Source organism: Anolis carolinensis, chromosome 3 (genome assembly GCF_035594765.1).
Source record: "Anolis carolinensis isolate JA03-04 chromosome 3, rAnoCar3.1.pri, whole genome shotgun sequence".
NCBI classification, from domain to species: Eukaryota; Metazoa; Chordata; class Lepidosauria; order Squamata; family Dactyloidae; genus Anolis; species Anolis carolinensis.
The window spans coordinates 263,137,231-263,151,486 of NC_085843.1; positions in this window are offsets into that span (position 1 = coordinate 263,137,231).

Below are 14,256 nucleotides of genomic sequence, written 5' to 3' on the forward strand. Positions count from 1 at the left end.
TGTAATTTTTCAGATTTTTTTTAAAGATTACTAATTGTTAATCTTATCAGGTAAGATAAAAGGGTCCACACTCAGAGCTTACCTCTTCTGACAATATAGGTATGAATGTAATTAACATGGAGGGTTGTCAGAAATATAAATAGCAGCTGGGTGGAGCAGATCTGACCTGCAGTGGGACCACTGGAATGGGAACAATGTTTAATAACCATGTTTCACCCAAACATGATTATCAAATAATCACAACCCTTCTAGCATTGAAGGAGGTCTCAAATGGAGCTCCCTTGGTGCAAATAGGAAAAATATCAGGGAGATAAAGTTCAATTCTGCTATGTGATCATAATAAAACATAAGCTTTTCCTCAATAGCCATTTACAAACCAATGTGCACACCAATTAAATTCATGCAGTTTAAAATGGTATTAGATAATTATCAGATGATTTGAATCAAAGATGGGAACTTGGCACCCTTTAGGCCTGCCAAGGTTTCCATTGAAACCTCCATTGCCAAATAACCTGACAAAGTATAATTCCCATTTCTGAGGTTCTTTGGAAAGTCCTGAGCCGTTAGGTGGAACAGACAAGGCTTTTTTTAACCTTCAAAATTGAAAAATGGGCAAATGCAGCCCAGGGGTTGGGGTTGTAAAATGAGGGAGGACAGCCTCCAAATACTAGCCAAAATGAAGACACCCTGGATCCCAAGAGGAGTTACATTATTACTGCTAATGAAGTTTAGATTTTTGCTGATTCCCACATGACCAAAAAGGAAATGGCCTCTGACCTCACTGAGAAGCCTCCAGACCAACTGAACTACAATAGAGACAATATCTAATACAAAATGTAGGCCTATAAATCCAACTTCATCACTTTTTTTCCTTTCTCCTGTATAATTTTATAAAAAACATATTTTGCCTGATGAAAAAGTCAGTGGAGCTCTGGAAGCTCGCTGGATGTGGTTTGTGCATTTTGATTGGGTAACAAATGTATCACTCTTTTCTAAATTTTGTATTTTGCTTTATTTCAATATGGAGTGGTTAGCTTCTTGACAAATTTTAATTATCAGGTGGTAATTAGAAACTACCCTTTGGTGTGATTAAGGCAGATCTAACATTCTCATCATAAAGGAAGATTTATAGTTGTTTTGTTCATGAATATCCTCCATGGCAGTTTGAATAAGTAGATAATTAAAACATGAATGAATTGAAAAAGTGATTTTCAGTCTGTGCCTTAAACACTAATCAAAGTCAGGAGAAAATGCTGCTAAGAACACAGCCATGCAGCCTGGTAACCACACAGCACCCCAGTGATTCCGGCTGCGAAAGCTTTCAACAATATAAAGTTCTGCGCATTTTAAAAGGTGATGCATAACTTGCAAAAGCTTAAGAACTGCCACTCCTCAAATATAGATGATAAGCATTATAATTTACAGGTTCATATCTTACTACTGGAAGGCTTGAAGCAGCCTCCAAATACTAGTACCATCTTTCTTCACAGCTGCTTCATCCACAGCTTTTTTATCTCACTGTTCCACTAATCTAGTGCATCTACAGGATTCTAAACAAGGACTGCTACCATCACTTCTAGTTTGAACCTGAGTTGCAGCTTTGTTCCTTCAATCCCTGAGAAACAGGATGCATGATGTCTCCCTCTTACATCTCAAAATGCACAGCACTAAGGTCTAACCTAGGACAGAAAATCCCAGAAGAGCCTCTGCAATCATCTCAGCAGTAAAAATACAAAGAGACAGAGGAATATTGCGAGCTACAAATGAAGATTTGATGAAAAAAAGCAACTACATTTCCAGTGGTTGTTGCTCTGGGAGCAACTCTAGAAGGATTGACCATTCATTAGCAGACTAAATTCAGAGTGCTATGGCTTGGATCTAGTCTATCTAAATGGCATATGCTGAAATTCCAAATCACCTTTTACCTAATGTAACTTTATATATACTTAGCTAGTAATCAAGGCAGTAAGAAACATTGTTACCAAATTGTGTCGACAACAGCAAGAGTGGCACTTGTGCATTGATACCCATTGGTATACAATGGGACATGTGTTCATTGGTGACGAGTGTATGTTGGTTCCAATGCACATTGGTCCTATTGGCCCATTGCACATCAGCACTATTGTGCATCAGTTCCTTTGTACAATGATCACTTTACTAGCTCTAATAACATAATAGCAGTCCTCTACAGGTGCTGCAAAACTGCCCAATCCAAATTTGTGTTTATGCATGTCTCTTTACAAAGACATTACTGCATAGGATTCTAGTCAATGAGTAGGGTCCTCCTATCATAGTGTACGCTACATGACTATGCATATACTTAGCTATATAACAGACTAAGAAATCCCATGGCTGGTCCAGAGTAAGACAGACAGAGACCACACTTACATTGAGGCTTTAACACAGGCAGCCCCCATATTCTGAAGCAAGCTGAATTCTAGGAAATGTAGTTTAGGGTGGGGCCTTTTGAATGCTCTGGCACAGGGGTCCTCACCTTCCCAAACTACATTTCTCAGAATTCCTCCCTGAAAGTTTTGGTGTTCATTCTCTAAAGGGATTTCGAGATAAAAGGGCATTGTTGGGAGTTGAATCAACCCTGTGTGGTAGGCAAGGTTGAGAGGCAGTAACTCTAAAGCTTACCTAGTAGGTTTCCTATTATTACTCTTATTTCAAAGGCATCTGTTGGGGGTGTTTTGTCTGTGCTTTTCCTGCCTGCCAGAAGGGGATTAGACTGAATGGTCCCCAGATAAAATTCCCTAAAAATCAGTGGATGTGGAACTGAAACTTAGGGATAATGATGCCCTGGTTATGTTGTATCGTTGAAAATTGAAATTCAAATTCAAACCTAGCTCTTGTAGGTTTTTTTTTAAATGTTTTTCATAAAAACTTTTTAAAACTCCCAAAAATCAGTGGATGTGTGAAATGTTTTGAAACTTTGGGAGCGGGGGCAGTGGTAAATGTATTCTACCATTGTAGCAAGTTTCACCCTGATTACTCTAAAAAGGAGCACCGGAAGCTTCCCCACTTGCACAATTAAAGGTAAAGGTAAAGGTTTCCACTGACGTTAAGTCAAGTCGTGATCGACTCTGGGAGTTGGTGCTCATCTCCATTTCTAAGCTGAAGAGCTGGTGTTGTCCATAGACACCTCCAGGTCATGTGGCCGGCATGACTGCATGGAGTGCCGTTTCCTTCCTGCTGGTACCTATTGATCTATTCACATTGGCATGTTTTTGAACTGCTAGGTTGGCAGGAGCTGGGACTAACAGCAGGCGCTCATTCCGCTCCCGAGATTTGAACCTGGCACCTTTCAGTCTGCAAGTTCAGCAGCTCAGTGCTTTAACACACTGTGCCACCAGGGGCCCCATTACATAATGCACAATTACATAATGAAAAAGTAACAAAATTTTGTTATATCTTTATAGTTACGATATGGCCCACTTACGATATTTTAGAAACACATTAGAAATGATTTGTTACCCCCTTAATTTAGTAATGTGTGTTGAAACGTTTTTTCACTGATTGCACAGGCCTAATACTGTATATATGCATGCAGGTTGAGCATCTTTTATCTGGTCTTCTCAAATCTGAAATACTCTAAAACCCAAAATTGTCCACACAAGTTGCTGAGATAGCGACATTTTTACTTTCTATGGTTCAACATACATAAACTTTGCTTAGTGCACAAAATTTTTAAAAATATTTTATACAATTACCTTCAGACTAGGCGTATAAGGTGTGTTTAAAACATACATGAATTTCATGCTTAGACTTGGGTCCCATCTCCAGGATATCTCATTATGTATATTATGCAAATATGGGTATTCCAAAATTGAAAATAAATCCAAAATGCAAAACATTTCTAGTCTCAAGCATTCCAGATAAGGGATAACCTGTAGTAGTGTCAATTGTTTCAGCTTTCTTTATTTGAAATACAGTGTCCTTTCTATGGAATCTTGGAATTTGTGGGTTCATGAGGAATTTTTAATTTTTGGCTAGAAAGCTCTTGTGTTTCAAATATTAGAGCCTGGATTCCAGAGAATTGAGCTATGGCTGCTAAAGGGATTTCAAAGTGCTGTAATTGTGTGGTGTGAGAAAGATGGCAAAGTTATTTTAAGTCTATCGTTTTCATTGAAGTGCCCTCAGATTTATGTTAGAGAAAGTGAGAAGACAGCGGAGGCCTCAAGTGTCTGGGCCACAGCTGTTCTTAAACGGCTGCAGATACATCACCCTGCCTCAGGCGGAGAACTCCTGGCTTGCCTTAAACAACTCATTACTTCTCATTTGTGGTGATGTGCCCATCTCTCACCTCTCTTCCAATTATTTCAGTGGCAGTGAACCAAGACAAATAAAGTGGAGCAAGTGACTGGCGGGTTGGCGGTGCTTCACTCAGAGCCACAGAGCTGCTGCACAGCCAAGGCCATGGGGTTAAATCAGCTGCTGTAGTTTTAACATGGCTGCTTTAGAGTATGGGGTTGGAGGGTTTGCAGCATTCAGGTTCAGGGCTAAAATGGGAAAGACAGATTGTGTTTGGTCCCACTCATAGGAACTGATACAAGTAAGGATCCCTGCTCAAGAGTCTTTGGTGCATCATGGTAGAAGAACCGTGGACCCTCCCTTGCTTGCACCTCTTTGTCCTATTTCCTAAAACAGAACTTTTCATTTTGTGTTGATAACAAATTTTTTAGACATGCATCATTTCACAACACAGTAATTCGGTTTTACTAGCAAAGTGAAGATTAAACAAACTAATTATAAGAGGTACAGACACATAGATAAATTGTAATAACAAAAGACAGGAAGACATAGCATATGCCATGAAAACATTTCATTTATACGCTGGAGGGGCTTCTTCCTTGACCGTCCAGCCAGCCAGACATACCTACCTCCCCACCCCACCCCAGGCCCCCCTCGCTGCCCCCATTGGGGAAAGAGCAGGGCTTCTCCCTCCACTCCAGCCTCGCTATCCTCCTTGGGACCCTTTGGGGGAACCAAACCCAATCCTTTTGAGGGAGAAGCAGCGCCCACAACAGAGTTATGTAAGCCCCTTATGAAGCTTCCATAACTTTTCCAAAAAGTCCTAGGTCAGTGTTTTGAATATTTTTTGCGTGGGTACCCCTCGTATTTCTTAATATTGAGTCGTATGTACGAATCTTACAAAATAGATATGACATACGCAGCACAAACAAAATTATATATCCTTTATAGCAGTGGTTCCCAACCTTTTTTTGACCAGAGCTCACTTTACCAGGGACCACTTTGACCAGGGTCTACTTGAACAGGGACCATTTGAACAGGGGCCACTCTCCAATATTAGTACCAAATGTTATGAATCAGTGCTTGGTCTGTTTTAGATTCAGTTTGGTTATTTGGGGTGCTGATTCAGAAAATCGCATTGGATAGACCACATCAGCGCGGGTTTCTGATATAGAACATATGCCATCCAGTAGTCACCATCTGCTCGCCCACAGAAAACCATATTTAATAATCTAGAGCTGATGTGGTCTATCCAATGAAATGGTCAATTCTGCAGTAAGTAGCAGAAATTAAAAAAAATTCGTGTCAGGAGCAACTGGAGTTGCTTCTGGAGTGAGAGAATTGTCCGTCTGCAAGGATATTGCCCAGGGAACGCCCAGATGTTTTGATGTTTTACCATCCTTGTGGGAGGCTTCTCTCATGTCCCCGCATGGAGCTGGAGGTGATAGAGGGAGCTCATCTGCGCTCTCCCCGGGTGGGATTCAAACCTGGCAGCCTTCAAGCCAGCAACCCAACCTTCAAGTCACAAGGCTTTTATCCCCTAGGCCATCGGAGGCTCCACAGAAATAAAATTAGTAAATAAAATTAACAAAATAAATAAATTAAGAGGAAGGAAGTTCATGGACTGGATTTTGGTTCTCGTGGCCCATTGCTGGGCTGCGGCCCATAGGTTGAGGACCACTGATTTATAGGAATTTGCTAGGTTCTCTATGATAACTTCAGGAGAGAGCCTATCACAGAATCAACATATTTTGTCAGAAGCAGACAGGTGAAAGTGTAGGCACTGCTACCACTGGTAAGAGCTAGTATTAAATTACACGATCATTTCAATGAAATAGAAAACTCTGTACATATACATTATATAATGTGATGCTATGATAATTTCCCATACTGGATTAATCCAATTGAAACTAATAGAAGGTGATCAAGCATATTGCTAAGCAAGGTCTCCAACTGCAATGAGAGAAAAAAAACATTTTCTCTCTAAAACCCTGAACACTTCAGATGAAGAGTGGAATAATATGTAAAAAAAATATTAACATTGTATTCTCTTTTCACTATATAGCTCTGCACCAGCAATGCTGTTTTGGAATAAAAATGATAAAAATCCCAAGCCATTATAGAATACAGTCCAGACCAAACCTGAGATTGCTTCACCAAGATGGACAGCCATTTGACACCACTTTTAATAGCTCCCCACATGAACATTTTTAAGCGGCAAAGAGAAAATGGCCTTAGCCACAAAGCAAAGCACACAAATTGCCTTCCATCAACATAAAGACAACCACCACAGAGACTAGTTTTCGATGTAATGGGCCTTTGTCAATGACTTTAGCAGAACACTTTCATCACAGAATTTGGCCCAAGGGCCCCATATGCCTCAAGCAACACAAAATAAGTTTGGTGATGTGACATTTTACGCATTCTTTCTGGACCCAGGAAAAGTATTATTGTCTTTCTGCAAGATCATGAGAAGTGTCTTTAAACCTGGTTGTGTTAAGGTGTTGTGGTTTAAAATGTAGATTAATGTCTCTTTATTACAATTATTTTCTCTTGATTTAAACTTTTTCAAAATCGTTTGCTAACTGCAGCGTTCCTGGATTATCTGATGGGTGTGTGTACAACAGCAATGTTGTAAAATGGATTCAACAGCATTTTTAAAACATGACATTCTGGGTAAATGATATAATGTTTTCCCATGGTCATTTTCCATTACTGCTTCCATCATATGAAATAGCTCTTGCATACTTTTGCCACCTGGTGGCCTACAATGATATATTCAGTTTTCTGTAGATAAATTCAGTTTCTGATTTTGTGACCCTTTGAACTTTACATTTAATATTCTTTTAAAATTTAGTATTATTTAAATATGTGTTTTCATCCATAATTAGTCATGCTATTGTTATTTTTAATCATGTTATGATTTTCTTTAATTTAAAGGAAGGGAAGAATACAGGCTGTTAATATATGCTTGCTGTTTAATAACCTGAACAATGATGTCATTCTTCAGTAGGGGTTTGGGGGGGGGGGGGGTTGGTTATGTAATCTGTTAATAAATATATTATTTTAGAGTAATAGTGATAATATATATATATAAACATATACTTTGTATGTGTCACATTTACTCCCCATGTTCCTTCTAATGGATCATGGCTCTATACCAAGCATGGGCAAACTTGGTCCCTCCATGTATTTTGGACTTCATCTCCCACAATTCCTAACAGCCTATCACGGCTGTAGGGATTGTGGGAGTTGAAGTCCAAAACACCTGGAGGGCCAAAGTTTGCCCATTCCTGCTCTATACTCACCAGTTTATCTGTGGTCTTTGTTTTGTAAGTGCATAAAAAAGCTGAAGCAGGTTCAGAGAAAGGTGAAAAGGAGTATGGAGAACAAAGCCGCTGAGATGTCCAAGAGAACCAACAGGGTCACACTCCCCCTGTCCAGCTCTCTACGGAAGTCATCCACCAAGGCGACCAAGGCTGTCTCGGTGCCGTGACCAGGCCTGAAACCAGACTGTGACTGATCTAGGTAGTTGATGTCATCTAGAAAGCCCTGGAGCTGGGAGGCAACCACCCGCTCCAGCACCTTACCCAAGAAAGGGAGGTTGGAGATTGGTCTGAAATTGTTCAGCACCGTGGAGTCAAGGGAAACCTTTTTAAGGAGTGGACGAACCACAGCTTGTTTCAGATAAGATGGAAAAAACCCCTGCTCCAACGATGCATTAATGATCAACACAAACCAATCAACCAGTCCCTCCCTGGCCGATTTAATTAGCAAAGACGGGCAAGGGTCCAGAGCCGACGTGGTTGCCCTCACAGCCCCAAGGACCTCCACCACGGTCTCAGGAAGAACAAGCCTAAAAGAATCCCACAAAATCGGACAAGCAGATGCCTCAATCACCTCCCCTGGCACTGTGGTGGAATTGGAGTCGAGTTCAAGGCGTATCTGAGCGACTTTGTCTGCAAAATGGTGTGCGAGATCGCGACACCGAGTTGCTGGGTCGTCAAAAGTCTCCTCCACCACAGGTGGCTGAAGGAGTTCCCCAACGACCCGAAACAACTCCGATGATCTATTTGCTGCAGACGCTATACGGGTAGTCATATAGGACTCCTTGGCTGCCCATATAGCCACGGTATACGCCCTAAGAAAGGCTGTAGCCCGTGCTCGGTCGGACACATCCCGAGAACTCCTCCAAGTGCACTCTAGCCCCCTCCTCGTATGCTTCATCACAGCCAGAAGCATTTTCTCCTGGAGTTTCCAAAAATGCTTGTGGAACATGGCCATACAGCCTGGAAACTCATAGCAACCCAGTGATTCAATCCAGCCATGAAAGCCATCGACAACACAAAGAACACAATGGGCAGAAGAGACTGACCTGAGACAACACATTAGCTGGAGTAAGTGCAGGTTCAGACAAGCTGTTTCTCACAGGAAGGATGTTCAGCTTCAATTGTCAATTGCCAATTGCCTCAGCATGGCAAGCAGAAGAGATTGGAGTTTGATTCCATCAATCATCCAAGCATGCTGGGTTTTGCAAAGTGCATGTGTATGTAGATAATTTGAAGAAAAGACTCCCAAAAAAATCTTATAAAAATACAATGGAAGATAGAGCAGCTACCAAAAAATGGCTTTGTGATGACAGATGCATATCTGCAGTGAACATGAGAATGAAGGAGCAATCATTTTCTCTCACAGTAGTGATGTAAATATCTTCCTGGAGTGCACCGTTTATGGACTTTATTTCTTGAAGACAAAAATGATAATTTCTTGGACATTTATGTTACCATTTTAAATAAACTTAGAACTGCTCCACTGAACACAATTAACATCTAGATCCATGGTTCGCCAACCAGGTCCTCCAGATGTTTTGGACTTCACCAGTTAGAATTCCTGGTTATTGATTAAGCTGTTTAGGGTTTATGGGAGTTAAAATCAAAAACACCTAGAAGACCAAAGTTTGGGGACTACTTGAATTTTTCATACACACACATACACAATTTCATGATCCCTGGGAGACAATCCAGAAAGCCTAGGCTAGATCAGATCTTTCACTCTAGAGGCAGAAATCAAGGAAGGGGAAGTGTGACACTTCTACCCTGGTGCAACAGCCACTTCCTGACAGAAGGCTGTTGGAGCTCCAACTTCAAAGTAAGGGACTATGTTGCAGCTGGGAGTAGAGGCAACAAAGGAGAGGGGGATGAGAGAGAACAACCATCCCATGTTCTTGCACCATCCGAGCCCAGGGAGTAAAGACAGCTGGGGCTAATTCCGCTTAGGAACCAGACCAGCTTCCTGCATAGTCCCTAACTCAGGGGAGAACTCAAGCCCTGCATCAGGATTTGGATTTTCCCGAGTCAGTTTAACCTGGAAAAAAACCACATTAAGCGGGTTTCCCCAACTTAATCTAGATCAGCCCTGTGTGGTGTTTGACTGCCACTGGATTGTTCTCACTTCACACTGACCTTGGTGTGAGGTGCCCCAGTTTGACACCACTTTAATTGCCATGGCTCAGTGTTATGGAATCGGGAATCTACAGTTCAATGAGGCACCAACACTCTTGGGAATAGAGGCCTAAAAAGACCTGTAAAACTACATTTCCAATGATTCCATAGCTTTGAGCCATGGCAGTTAAAGTAGATCAAAATGCATACATTCTATAGTGTGAATGCATCCTAAGGAGATTTTTGACTCTACAAATCCAAAGCGTGAGCCATGGCAGTTAAAGTGGTGCCAAATAAATTCTACAGTGTAGATATACCCTGTGTACAAAATAGAATCAAGTAAGCTGGAAAGGAGATATTAGAACTGAGGAGACAGATTGATCCTTGTCAGGGACAACAAATAGAATAACTAAACTGTGTCTAAAATAATTTATTTGTGGAGAAGGCTATTAAGACCTATCCTGGGAAAGACAGATTGGAGTACCACCACTGAGTGGTACTTGCCTAAGAAAACCTTATAAAATTCATGGGGTTGACATAAATGGACAAGCAACTTGAAGGTACATAAACATCCAGACACAAGAGAGATCAAAAAGAAGTACAATAGTACTTTAGCTACTCATCCATCAAGGTAGCCTGTTTTCAAGGTGCAGGAGCTCAATGGAGGATAGGGTTTATCTATAATTCCAAGCTCCTGGTACCCAACTATTTCAGATATCCATTTTCCTTATGGCTGTGTTGTTCTTTTAGTACCAAAATCACCATTTGTTATTTACAAAATGTAATATTAACAAGCACAATCTTTGTGCTACAATTAAAAATATTTTGTACCTTCACTGTGTTGTGTATCTTGTGTACATCAGGAGGTAACAATGCAAATGAAATCCATTTCAGTTCCAGGTTGCGAAACAGCAAAATGTATTTTAAAAAGTTAAAGGGAATGAATTATTTTTATAAGGCATAACGGTTGCTATATGAAAAGCCAGACAAAAATAGGCACATCTCTGCAAAAACAAGAAATTTCCCTAGACTAGCACACGAACATTTCTTCAAATTTTTTGTGCGTGTCAGGAGCGACTTGAGAAACTGTAAGCCGCTTCAGGTGTGAGAGAATTGGCCATCTGTAAGGACGTTGCCCAAGGGACACCCGGAATTTTTTTTGATGTTTTACCATCCTTGTTGGAGGCTTCTCTCATATCCCCACATGGAGCTGGAGCTGACAGAGGGAGCTCATCCATGCTCTCCCCGGGTTGGATTCAAACCGGCGACCTTCAGTATTTCTTCAAAAATTATTTATTAACCAATTATTGCTCACTTCCCTTTTCAAATATAAATATATGTAATCAAAATGTTGATAGTATTTTTTCTTTCTCTTTGCCATATAAGCAGATCGAGCCCAGCTTTGACAAAATCTACCTTGATCCATGATTTGGGAGGAAGCACATTTTTACAGGGGTTCCTCATGTCATTTTTCTTCCAATTATGCTGCATGGTATTTTACAATCTCTGATTCATTTCATTCATGCAGAAAAGCTATGTCATGATGCTTTGACTGGGCTGACGTTCCTTGTTTCATAGAATCATAGAGTTGGAAAAGACTGCGTGGGCCATCCAGTCCAACTCCCTGCCATGCAAGAAAATCATAGCCTCTGTTTAAAAGTCTCCAAAGAAAGAGCCTCCATTACACTCCAAGGCAGAGAGTTCCACTGTTGAACCTCTCTTACAGTCAGGAAGTTCTTCCTAATGTTCAATTGGAAACGCCTTTCCTGTAATGTGAACCCACTGCTTTTAGTCCTAGTCTCCAGGGCAGCAGAAAACAAGCTTGTTTCCTTTTCCTTATGACATCTTTTCACATTTTTATGCATGGCTATCATGTCTCCTCTCAATCTTCTCTTCTGCAGGCTAAACAGATCCAGCTCTTTAAGATGTTGCTCATAGGGCATGGTCTCCAGACCTTTGATAATTTTAGTTGTCCTCTTCTGGACACGTTCCAGCTTGTCAATACCCCTCTTAAAGTGTGGTGCCATTAACGACCCACCAATAATACTAATAACAACCACCGTGTTGGCTGTCCTGCTTTTATACAAGACCCAGCTAATCAAATATTGTATTGCATCATCCCTGGTGCTTTGTCATTCCTCATGATTTCATTATGCTTATGATTTCACCTTACCTTGTCTCTCTGAGCTTGCAGTTAGACACCTGGATTTGCTGCCATTCTTAGTTTCTTGCTGGGCATTGATAAATATTGGAGTGAGAGAACTATTTTGGAGAATTTGCTGGGAGTAAGAGAAGGAGAGAACATGATGTGGTACAGAGCTGATTGTGTTTGTATGACTGAGCAGCAAGATAAAAGCCTTGCTGATTTTGGAATGAAAATTCTGCTACTTGCCTGTGTGCGCTGTTCAATAAAGTACTTCCAGACTAAATAATAATAATAATAATAATAATAATAATAATAATAATAATAATAATAATAATAATCCATTTAATCTCCCAGGAGGGACTCAGAGTGGATTACAGTACGCATACAAGGCAAACATTCAATGTCTTTTTATACAGTGGACAATGGCATATAATACACAGACAAAGGTAAAGGCTTCCCTTTCATCTCCGGCATCTGGAAGCAATGTTCAACTCCAGCCATGGGGAGGTGCTCTTGTTCCATTTTTTCATGCCGAGGAGACTATTGTCTGTAGACTTCTCTGATGTGTTGCCAGCATGTCTGCATGGGGCGCCTTTTTACTTTCCCACCAAGGCGATACCTATTGATCTACTCACATTGCATGCTTTTGAACCACTAGGTTGGCAGAAGCTAGGGCTGACAGCAGAAACTCACCCTGACTCACAGCTACAAACTGCCAACCCTCCGGTCAGCAGATCTCCTGCAACTAGCGGTTTAATCTGCTGTGCAACCGTGGCCCCATGCTTAGATACCTAGAGCTAGCTTTCCTCACTTATCGAAAGACTATAAGATACTAACAGAGCATTTTCAATCCTATCAGATAGGCATATGTGGAGTGAAGAAAACTGTGTATATTGCATCTGCAAATTCACATCCAGCAAAACTATTCAGTGAATAGGCTCTAATTCAGGCACTTGCTGAGGCTGATTCTAGAGCCATCAGCATTTCTCTGTGGAGCTTTTAGTAATCGTTTCACAGAAAATTCCCTTTATACCTGTTTTATATACCTATATACCTGGGGTCATGTAAAAATTTATCAAGTGGAAAGGGGTCAGGAAATTGCTTAAGAAGCCATACACAAGCAAGTGAAATCACAGGTACTGGTACCATGGACAGGGGAGCCATACTATAATACTGCTAATTGCTACAACTGGGATATTTAAAAATAATTTAGAATCAGATCATCATAAATTGGGGAAAGATTAAAAGAGCCATTCATGCCCACCCCATTTAGAAATGTACAGCCTGGCATATTTCAAGAGGTGACTGGGTGCAAACCCATGAACCTGCAGGTACAGTTAAAATAAAAAGTGTTGGAAACCCTCGGTATTTTGAGTCAATGTGCTTGAGTCCTGTGACTCACACAGAAATCAATAATGTGCCTGAACCATCTTATGTGTGGGAAATAAACACAGGCTTCGTTTCTGGCAGTCTGGGATTTATGTACATCATTTTACACTGGACATTTTACCTCACACTTCTGGTGTTGCTGCTTGAGGAAGGAAAAATGAAACTATTCCTCTTAGCTTTTCATTCAATGAGAAGGGAAAAAAAGCACGTTGAATATTTGCAGGCAATGCAAAGTAAACATGAGTAAAAAACACTCTCACTTCCTCTAGAACAAGAGGAGCAAGTGAAAAGAATGACATTTCTCAGCTGGCTTAGTCTCTACACCTACAGGAATTAAATTTGGGAAACAAATGTCAATGTAATCTGAAGAAACAGACAGAAATGTCTGGGAATTCAAAGATTGCATGATTGGGGCATCATTCGTCTGGTACTGGCAATTAGTCAGTAGATGCTATGCCCGAAAGCATGTTATTAATATGTTTATTCAAATGGATACAAAAAATCCCCTGTTGCTAATACATCCAATTGAACTAAGTAATGGAGCTTTCTTGAGTTTGGATCATGTAAGTACTTCCCAGCCCCAAATGGAATAAAAGCCATCAGCCATCTCCTTGATATGGATTTGAGATTATTTAGTTTAGGAAGAGGAAAACATGATGGGGCAACATGCTAACCGCTGTATAAAAATTCGGCATAGTATCAAATGTAAAGCATGATGTTGTATAAGTGAAGAAAGAAAATGTTTTCCTCCCTCTTGGATAGTTAAACCCTGATGTTATCTAATAAATGTAACAGTGAAAAGTGAGTAGAGATGTAAAGAGTATTCACATCAACAAGGAATGTTGCTCCAACACACCAAAAATACATTGAAAGACTACATTGTACTGTTGTTGTTGTCCATCAGCAAGGGGAGGAGATCAGTAAGCCCCATGCCAACCCCTTGTGGGATTTGTAAAAAATGTAGAGAAGGTAGTTTGCAAAAAAAAAAAAAGTTTTAATGCAAATAAAATATTTTTTTAATAATTT